The sequence below is a fragment of the Bufo gargarizans genome, chromosome 5, assembly GCF_014858855.1.
Source record: "Bufo gargarizans isolate SCDJY-AF-19 chromosome 5, ASM1485885v1, whole genome shotgun sequence".
Taxonomy (NCBI): domain Eukaryota; kingdom Metazoa; phylum Chordata; class Amphibia; order Anura; family Bufonidae; genus Bufo; species Bufo gargarizans.
In genome coordinates, this window is record NC_058084.1 from 135,570,808 (window position 1) to 135,581,760 (window position 10,953).

The following is a 10,953-nucleotide window of genomic DNA, read 5'->3' on the forward strand; positions in this document are numbered from 1 at the left end:
GGTATATGCAGTATACAGCACACCTCTGTACACACAGTCTAATATAAATGTCATCGTTCATGTCTGCCTTATAGCACTGCTGTATTTGTAATTCATGTGTAGTATCTTACCGTAAATTGCTTTACATTTCTTCCTATGGGATTAATGCAAATATCGCTGACACTTTTTGATCTTTTGATGTTTGGCATTTGTCTTGTTTATGTGTATTGTACCTTTTGTATTTTTGCAGGTTCGATCTGATTATTGTAAAGCTCATTTCATGTTGATTCAGGGTTTGTTGAGGCAGCAAAGGAAATAAATCAATAAAACAAAAATAAAATTAATAAATAACATAATTCCATAAAATAAAATAAAAATGATTGAATAAAAAAGAAGGAATGACTAAATAAAATATATAAATAAAAGAAATGAATAAACAAAATAAAAACTTAAATGAATAAAATAAATGAATAAATAGTTGGCATTCTGTGAAAGAAAAAGAAAAGTTGAAGGAAAGCAGCAATTTATTCCACAAATGTCCATAATGCTATTGTGATACCCCTATTAATTGATTACTAATATGGTTTGTTTCATGGTTACCAAGGTTACAGGAGAGATATGAAATCGGCGAGTCAGTGTGATATTTTTATATACTATTAAATTAGTACAATGGGAAGGACAATACACAAATAGGTAAACCTCTCATTTGCATTTACGGATTGCAGTATGATTCGTTTGTCCATAATAATTTCTGAATTCAAACTCTCTCTCTCTCTCACTATATATATATGATATGATATGTGTATGTGTCTAGTCGATGGCCGATCCTATAATTTCATTAATCACTTGTATTGTTGATTTGCAGACTGTCCACATGGAATTAGCCATTTGTATCTAGACTGGAGATAGGCAGCTAATTCACTCACATGGGGAATAATACACTAATGGCATTGTGACACCGACTGCTAAACAATTGGATTACTGCAGTTGTCATTTCTAGAAGTAACCTAAAACTACAACCCTCATAGAAGGTGAGGCAGACAAGGCAGGCTTGTTTCAGCCCTAACAGTTTAAATACAGTGATATAGAGGAGAATAGTAATAGTACTAATAATAATTAAAATAGTACTAAAACTACTACTACTTCTACTAATACTACTACTTCTATTACAACTATTAATAATAGTAATAATACTACTACTAATAATAATACGTATATTGCTAATACTAGTAATAATACGACTACTAATAATAATGGAAATGATACGACTACTATTACTACTAATACTACTACTACTTCTATTACTACTGCTAATAATAGTAATAGTGCTGTCTGTGCTTTTGGAAGAGTACACTACCTGTCACATTAAAGAGAATCAGTAATCTGGCATATGGCAGAAGCTCTGGGAGCTTTAACCCCTTTGCTTCCCCCTATTTATTGGACAGGGTTATTCCAGCAGGCACTGTGCATACAAGACTACAAGCTGCAGGTTCTACCTTTATTGAGCTTTTCTGAGAGATCAGCAGAGCAGGATCTCCTGTGTTCATGGAGCTGAAATAACGTCTTATAAAACACTTTGCCCTTCTACTAACAAACAATGAAATGTACACAACCTGTAATATTAGAATACCATTTTATTACATCTTCGTGGACATATCTTCTGTACAACTTTGCAAAGTTTCACAGAATGGGGTAAAGACAATGCAAAAAACAGTTTTAATAATTAATAATAATAATGTTATCATTATTATGATGATTATTAGTTTTACTATTATTATTATTATTACTTTTTTTATTTTTTATTTTTGTAGTAGTAGAAGTTTAAGCTGTAATTCTTTCAGATTTCAAATGCTTTAGTAATGATACACACCATCCATAGTTGAACAGGGCAAAGATTGTAAACTGGTTATATTGGGAAGGATAGTCTTGTCCACATGAGCTTACAATCTATGCCGGACTGATAGTAGTAGACGTGGGCGAAGTAATTGTAACCTTGTCAGACAGGGGGCACAGGGGAAAAACAATGATCTTACTAACAATAATAATAAAAGGATAATACATTGTGATAGAAATAGTCAGGCATCGGGTGACAAGAATAATGAGGGGAGGATATTTTACTCCAGTTTTAATTTAGATCCATAAGTTACAGTTACGGCCTCTTCAGTCATTCAGAATTTACTATTAAAAAAAAAAATATATATATATATATATATATATATATATATACACACACAGAAACACATATAATATTATTACACACACATATGTTATTATTCTTCTACACACACATATATGTAATTATTATTACACACACACACACACATATATGTAATTATTATTATACACACATTTCTATTAATAATAATAATAATAATAATTATTATTATTATTATATTACACATATTTTGTGTGCAGATCTATACAGTTATTATTACATTATTTAGGCTGATAACACCCATATACTGGATTATTTGCGGTACAGTCAGGAATCTGCTATGATGTGAGGTTGTCATTAAACAAGTAAATACTATTGTCCCGTTGCTGTCGTCTGGGTGTCTCCAGGCCGGTGATAAATCCTGGTCTATAGGGTCTGACTGGCTGCTGACCCCCCTGTTATCTGCAGACACCTCCATCCATACACGGTCAGTCAGGGCTGATTAGCAGTCTGTTTACCAGAAATTACCATATACCAGGTTTAAAGGCAAATGTCACTGCAATGTCACCAGCCTGCCCCTCTCCAGAGCTCAGCAGGGGCCCTGACTAATGCAATTGTCACCCTGGCGCTGGAGTCTCTACCTGATGGGACTGGGACTATCACTTCATCTGTGATCACAGACCCCCCCATATACAGGTCTGGCACCCCTCCCCCACTGCCCATCATCTGACACATGCCACAATACACACATACATCTATCAGCTACACTGGCCAAACCTCTCCGCACATGACTACTGCCCTCAACATGTTTCCTATTGCTACTGTGGACTCACAATTATTTAACTATTCAGAAGAAGGCATAAATCTATGTCCGATTTCTTTGTATCATGTGTTGTATCCTCTATTCACTAAGGGATGGATGAGCATAGCCAGTAGCAGGGGTAAATGATACATGTAATCCTTACCTATGGGAAATATATTATTATTATTATTATTTCCCAATCATCATCATTCAGATACTGAGGCAATAAAAGAATGGTTATTTTCCCATAGATTGCAAGCTCTTGGGATCAGGGCCTTCACTCCTATTGTCTTATTTTGTAGGCACTGGCACAATGTGATTTATAAAGCGCTGCTGAATATATTGGAGCTGCATACAGATTATTATTATTACTATTTGTAGTACTATGCACCTGACTAAATGGTAATACCCACACATGCACTGGGCTATTGGAGGTACATATATATTTTTGCAGATGATCTAGGTCTAGTTTTGCCTGTGTGCAAATCGGTCCAATGAAATGAGTCGTATGAAATGATTGAGGCCACTAATGGCAGAGATGAGGAGAGCTGTCAGGAAGACTGGGGTACATGGCATTCCCTCCATGCTGTGTTTATGTAACTCCATGTACTTTATACACTGCGGCCAGGCTGATAAGAGCTGACTCCACACACTGTCTCCCCCTCCTCCACACATTTTTCTTCTTATTCCTCCTGCTCCCTTTTTTTTTTAAATCATTTTTCACTGGGATTGTATGCAGAATGAGCAATGACTTTGCTATCTGGTAACAGAGGCATAGCTAATAAATGAGCTGTATGTAACATGCATGACACAAGTAGCTTGGTGGTAATTGTGGCAGTGTAACAGTTGTGCAGCACTTATTCTGCAGACCTTGTTACTGTGATGTAGATAGTGACATGCCATGCTGTGGTTACCATCCCAGCAATAACTGGTTTCTAGTCACTGGTTCCCTGGCTGATGAGCGCATACTGCCATGTGATAGGACATCTAATGTAGTGTGATTGTCAGCCTGGAGAAGATAGATATCATTTTAAAGGCCACCACTACTACTATTGCTGCTGCTAATACAATGTATAATAGCAGCAACAATGCTAACATGTCTTAGGCTGGATATCACAAATCAGAGGTGTGATAATAACTACATAGTTCATAATAGACAATTATTTATACCTCTTTTATGTATTATTATTGCTTGGATAAAATATAATATGGCTATTATTTTAATAATAATAACAACAATAATAATAATAACAACAATAATAATAATAATAATAATAATCTTATATAATGATAAATGATATCATTCATTTAGTTAGTTTTAATACAGCGTAAAATTAAAATAAAAACTACAAAAGCGGTATTTGTCCATTGCTTGTGAGCTATTTAGGGGTGTACAATAGTCCGGTATATAACACAGCTCCCATGCTCCTGAGCCCCAGTTGGCCACCCTTTTAGGGCTTGTTCCTATTTATCCAGAGGTCTGTTATCTATTGGTAGTGAAATGGCAAATGCAAACTGATAACAGAATTGATCCCATTGAGATACTTTCTGGCATCCAGGGCATCAGTAGCAATGCAGAATGACTCCCTGTGCTACCCCTTTTCTGTCCAGCTCATAAAAATGTATTCAGTTAGGGAAGGCTTAGGCATCAAATAAATGGCTGGACACAACTGATATAAAGTAGATGAATCTAACCTTAGAGGTTTGGTATTTAGTTATACAGCAAAGGAATGGAGTAAATATGTGAACAAGATGGAGAACAACTTTCATAACAGTGAACAAAAAATAAATAAATAGGAAAAGCATGTTTTTTTTATATAAACCTTAATTTTGTGAATTTCAGGTCACCGGAGTATAGATTGGGCAAGCAATCCTTTGGTGGAGTTCATGCAGTTCTTCTGGCTGAGAATTGATATTCGTGTACATTATTTTTTGGAGCAGGTCTGCTAGGATGCCAAAATCAAATGTGGTGTCTTTTGGACCCAGGAAATGTGATTACATAAAAGAATTGAAAAAGGATTACAAACTGATAGAGTTTCATGCTTTTCCCCCCTAAAAAGTGTCCCAATGCTAGCAGTCCTGCCTGAGGAAACATTGTGTCATAAAGTTCTTAGGCAGGACTGTACAGCTATTGTCCTGCTGGGTAGCAAAAAAACATATGGGTCTGCTATAAACATATGGAAGGCTATTTTACAGGCAAAGGAAATGGATCCCCCACCTCATATATGTGCCCCTCAGTTGGCAAAAAATGCAACCCCCCCCCCCCAAAAAAAAAACGGTTCTAGAATTGTCATACAAAGTTTACTATATTTTCCAATTGTCATGATTGGTAATTTCACATATTGTATTCATTTAAATGGGAATCAAACTATGTCAAACTGATGCATCTGTTTAGTTTTTTTTTACAGATCAGTTTATTTATTAGCATTTAGCACAGAGCAAAAAAAAAATATAAAAAAAATACTGTAAATAAGTCCTTATACACAGCTCTTAGGCTACTTTCACACTAGCGTTTTTCCTGGATCCGGCAGGGTTCAGCAAAAACGCTTCCGTTCTTGACAATACAACAATCTGCATCCGTTATAAACGGATCCGGTTGTATTATCTTTAACATACCCAAGACGGATCCGTCATGAACTCCATTGAAAGTCGGTGGAGGACGGATCAGTTTTCTATTGTGGCAGAGAGAACGGATCCGTACCCATTGACTTGCATTGCTCCGCATCCCAGGACGGAAAGCAAACTACAACTTGTTGCTGTTTGCTCTCCGGTATGGGAACGCAACTAAACGGAACAGAATGCATTTTGGAGCATTCCGTTCTGTTCAGTTCAGTTTTGTCCCCGTTGTCAATGAATGGGGACAAACCGGAAGCTTTTTTTTTCCGGTTTTGAGACCCTATGACGGATCTCAATACCGGAAAATAGAAACGGTAGTGTGAAAGTAGCCTTATACATAGTCCTCATGTCATGTTCATATTGTCAACTTGCAGTCATCACACGTGTTGTAGAAATGACACAATTCACTATTTAAGTAGGGCTGCCAACTGTGGAACCCGGGCTTTCAGTAAAAATATGCAACTTTTTTCCAGGGAAAAAATTGAAGTATAAGTGTAGTGTTTTTTTATGCATGTATTTTTTTATTTATTATTGCTATTATTATTATCCTTATTGTTTTATTAGCACAAATATCAGAGCAAACAGCACAAAATACAAAAGTATGATAAACATTTATAAGCTAATTCAAAGACTCATTGGAATGTTTTATATGCATTATCCAGACAATTTAGCAATTTATTTTAGTAATCCACTAGTAAGGCACGAGCCCAAAACATATATATAATGTCCCCACATCTTTTACATCTACAAGGAACATTTTATTAAGATTTCCTGAAGTGCATGTTTTTTATTTATGTAAAAAACTGAACTGTTGGAAGACTTGAGTTTCAGAGATTTTTTTACTGACCTCCACTGTAGTTGAGATTTAGGCCCTAAGACCTGTTCCTATTTAAAAGGCTTCTGTCACCCCACTAAAGTAATTATTTTTTTTCCGGCTACTTAAATTCCTTATACTGCGATATATCAATATATAATGCTCTTACTCATTTTCCTTCAGCAGTTTCTTCAAAAACTGACTTTTATAATATGTAAATGACCTCTCTACCAGCAAGTAGGGCGTCTACTTGCTGGTAGCAGCCGCATCCTCCTTTAATAAAGACGCCCCCTCCTCATGTTGATTGACAGGGCCAGCGAACGCGCTCGTCCTCTGGCTGGCCCTGTCTGCGTTCAAAATCTGGCGCCTGCGCCGTACCTGGCAGGCGCCAGATTTTGAACGCAGACAGGGCCAGCCAGAGGACGAGCGCGTTTGCTGGCCCTGTCAATCACCATGAGGAGGGGATGTCTTTATGAAAGGAGGATGCGGCTGCTACCAGCAAGTAACCGCCCTACTTGCTGGTAGAGAGGTCATTTACATATTATAAAAGTCCAGTTTTTTAAGAAACTGCTGAAGGAAAATCTTACCCTCTTTGAAAAAAAATGACTTACTCTATATAATCAAAACTTTACCTACAAGTGATCATCTTAAATCTTCAGAATTTCTAGAAAAAGGCACCATCCCAAATAGGGGTAAAAGATAGGGAACCATGAAACAAGCCTAAATCTTGCAACTTTTGCCAGCATAGGTAAAGCTTGCCCAATAGACGGTCTCTTGTTAGGGTCTCTTGCACACGAACGTTGTGTGCCCGTGGCCATATTGCGGCCCGCATACGGTGGGTCCGCAATACATGGGCACCGGCCCGTGTGCACTCCGCATCACGGATGTGGACCCATTCCCTTGAATGGGGCCGCAATCACGGAGATGCGGAACGGAAGCATGGATCGGAACCCCACGGAAGGACTACGGAGTGCTTCCTTGGTGTTTCTGTCCGTGCCTCCGCATCGCAAAAAAATTTAACTTTTTCTATTTTTTTGCGTTAAATGGGTCTCGATCCGTGCCGGCAATTTGCGGTCCCCAATGCACGGAACGGATGCACAGCATTCGTGTGCAAGAGGCCTAAAGGGGTTTTCCAGGATTTGGATGTTGATGAGTTATTCTCAGATTGGTGGGATTCTGACAACCAACAACCGCACCGATCAGCTGTTTTGGGAAGTCGTCAGCACTCATCACCAGTAACTGTGCAGTGGACAAAAGGCTCCACTGAGCTGCAGTAACCTGGCATGGCCACTATCCACTGGATGGATCTTCTGCTTCCAGCTCTGTCCACTTTCTAATTCCTGGAGCTGGCAGCTGGCTGAAACAGCTGATTGGTGGCAGAGGATATGTCATAAAGTATGATACATTTTTGTGCTCCATAAATAAGCCTGTGGATGGATCTTCTGCTTCCAGCTCCGTCTACTGTCTAGTTCCTGGAGCTAGCAGCTGCCTAAAATTGCTGATTGGTGGGGGTGCCGGAGGATATGTTATCAATACCTAAGTTCCAGAAAACCCCATTTCCAACAGTTTCTTAAAGTTTGACACATTTTTGTGTTTCATAAATAACCCTGTAAAGAAGAAGCATTTAAGCCTCATTCATGTGCGTGCTCAAATCTGCGAAAAGGTGGTCAGTGATACCTCCATGAAGATGTCTGTCTGTGTGTCCATTTTTTATGCTTTTCCAAATACATCTTAATTGAAATATAGGCTTAAAGGTGTTGTGCTGAGATTTAATATTTATGACCTATCCTCAGGATGGGTCATCAATACCTGATCGGCGAGGGCCCGACACCCAGCAGCCCCAGCGATCAGCTGTTTGAAGGGGAGGCGATGTTCCATGCGAGTGCTACTACCTCTTTATTACACTACATGTCGTCTCCCTTGCAGATCCGCCATAGTGTAATTACAAGTACTTGTTCCATTCAAATTAACGGAGCGAGTACTTGTAATTAGACTGCACTTCCAAGATGACGGGCAGTGTAATGAAGAGGAAGCAGCGCTCACTTGGAGCGCCACCTCTTCAAGCAGCTGATCGGTAGGGATGCCGGGGATAAGTCATCAATATAAAACCCCTTTAAATAAATCAAGTTAGGTAAGTAATACTTCTAGTATATTTTTAATTCATTCTTGTTGGACAGCATGTAAAGAAATACAGCCACCCTAAAAATCGGACCTTTTTTCCAGTGTTGTTGCGTTTGCGATTTTTTAAAGCTGGAGCAGTTTGTGTAGCTGGTGTTCATATCAGTATCCTGAGCTATAGACACACATATAACTTATAATCTTTAGGATTTATTGTGCTTTTCTAATTTGTTCGTAAAATATTAGCTGTCTGCAGAAAAAGAAATAATCAGATTGACAACCCTGCTATTTCTTGCTATGATCCCAATCTTCCCAGTTATCAGAGCGTGGTAGTCACATTACCAATTAACCCTTCAGTGGTGTAGTCAGGGGTGAGTCAGTGATTTGGTGTGAAGCAAAATTCTATTGCTATTCATTTACTACTTTTTGTTTTACCATGATTACAGCCAATATACTTATAGACTCTCACATTTCACATGCAGATATATCAGTTACTTGGTTTATAAATGTCATTTATTTTACCCTTGTTTAGCATGAATGTCGTGTATAAGTATTGCCACAGCTTTTACCAACACAACTTTTTAGTGTCCGTCCAGGCTGTTTTTTGGAATTATTTTTTTTATTTATAATATTTTTATTTTATTTAATCCAATAAAGTACAAAAAGAGCAGTAGTAATACATTTAACAATTACATAATAAAAACATCAGGCATCAGCCAAGAGGAAGTAAGAGTGCTTAATACAATTGCACCGACAGAAGTAGTAGGGTATTCGTTCCCCTGCCACTAAAACACCCCCTACATGGAGATACCGGACCTATCCGGTACATTACAGTAAATAGCACATTACTTATATTACCTTTAAACATTTATTCCTTATTTCCCCCCTCCCCCCATGCCACCTTTCCCAAGCCCATATCCCCCCACCCTATATCCACCGGGGGGCGGGGAGGGGGGAGGACAATAAATAAAAAAAAATGAAAAAAAAAATATATATATCTATATCTATTTATTTATATGTTTTAGCCACAGATTTTTTGGGGAATTTATTCTCTTCTTCTTAGAAAAGCAGTGGTGAAACTCGGTTCAGTAGTGATGATTGTATTCACCAAGGTTTATATGCAGTATTAGGTAATATAGCCCTCACAACCCGATAATGCAGACTAGCATATCACTCAGCCAGTATGACAGTCTTATGTCTTCAGTCGCTGTGTAACTAAAAAGAGCTCTTTCCCCATTGTGCCTAGAACATCCCTGAGCCTTGTTGGTGTGTATACTTTTATGGACAAATAAACAACCATTTATTCAAAGTAGAAGTCCCAACGTGACATCTGAAGCAGTGCCTGATCTTCATTCCACTTCTTTCAACATCTAGGGCAGTATACGTTTAAGGTGGCCATAGACACTGCTATCAAATGTATGACACATTGTGTATCTGAACTTTTGCCCATTATAGGTACCTCCAATCGATTCCTAAAGGCAGGGCAATTAATGAAAATAAAAACATAGCAACCTGATTTTGGGCACAAAATAACCAAAAAGGCAAATCCGAATTTCAAAAGAATGTTTAGGAGTCAAGATGAAAGCACTTGACAAAACTCAACTGTTGGCAGATACAGCCAGAAATATTAGTTCTGGTTGATAATTCTCTAATAATAATGGTAATAATAAAAAAGGTTATGCCACCAAAAGTATCACTATGCAATGAACGGGGCATTTTTAATTAAGTATTATTGTAATACACATGCAATAAAAATATTGTAAGGCTTTCTATGTACATTTTCTTATCTGGTAGGGCCCCTGTTGTTTCTCCTGTGGTTGAAATTCTAGTCCACCTTCTACAGCAGGCACCCCTTCCCTCCATGCCAGTGAAGTGATCGCATAATGAAGTGACCCACACACCATTCATTCAACTAGACAATCATTGAATGTGTATGGAGGTGTTCCTACTGGTCCCACTACCAGGATTATGGTGTGGGGTGGCATAATATATGATAGCCGGACCCTTCTAGGCTTAATTTTAAGGTACACTAACAGCGTTATATTGATTTGGTTGTGGAACTAGCGGTACGGTCATTTTTCCAGTGGAGAAGTGTTCCAGGAGCCATTTTTCAACAGGACCCCTGTTGTTTCTCCTGTGGTTGAAATTCTGGTCCACCTTCTACAGCAGGCACCCCTTCCCTTCATGCCAGTGAAGTGATCGCATAATGAAGTGACCCACACACCATTCATTCAACTAGACAACCATTGAATGTGTATGGAGGTGTTCCTACTGGTCCCACTACCAGGATTATGGTGTGGGGTGGCATAATATATGATAGCCGGACCCTTCTAGGCTTAATTTTAAGGTACACTAACAGCGTTATATTGATTTGGTTGTGGAACTAGCGGTACGGTCATTTTTCCAGTGGAGAAGTGTTCCAGGAGCCATTTTTCAACAGGACAACAAGAGGCTGTATGTTGCTTGTGC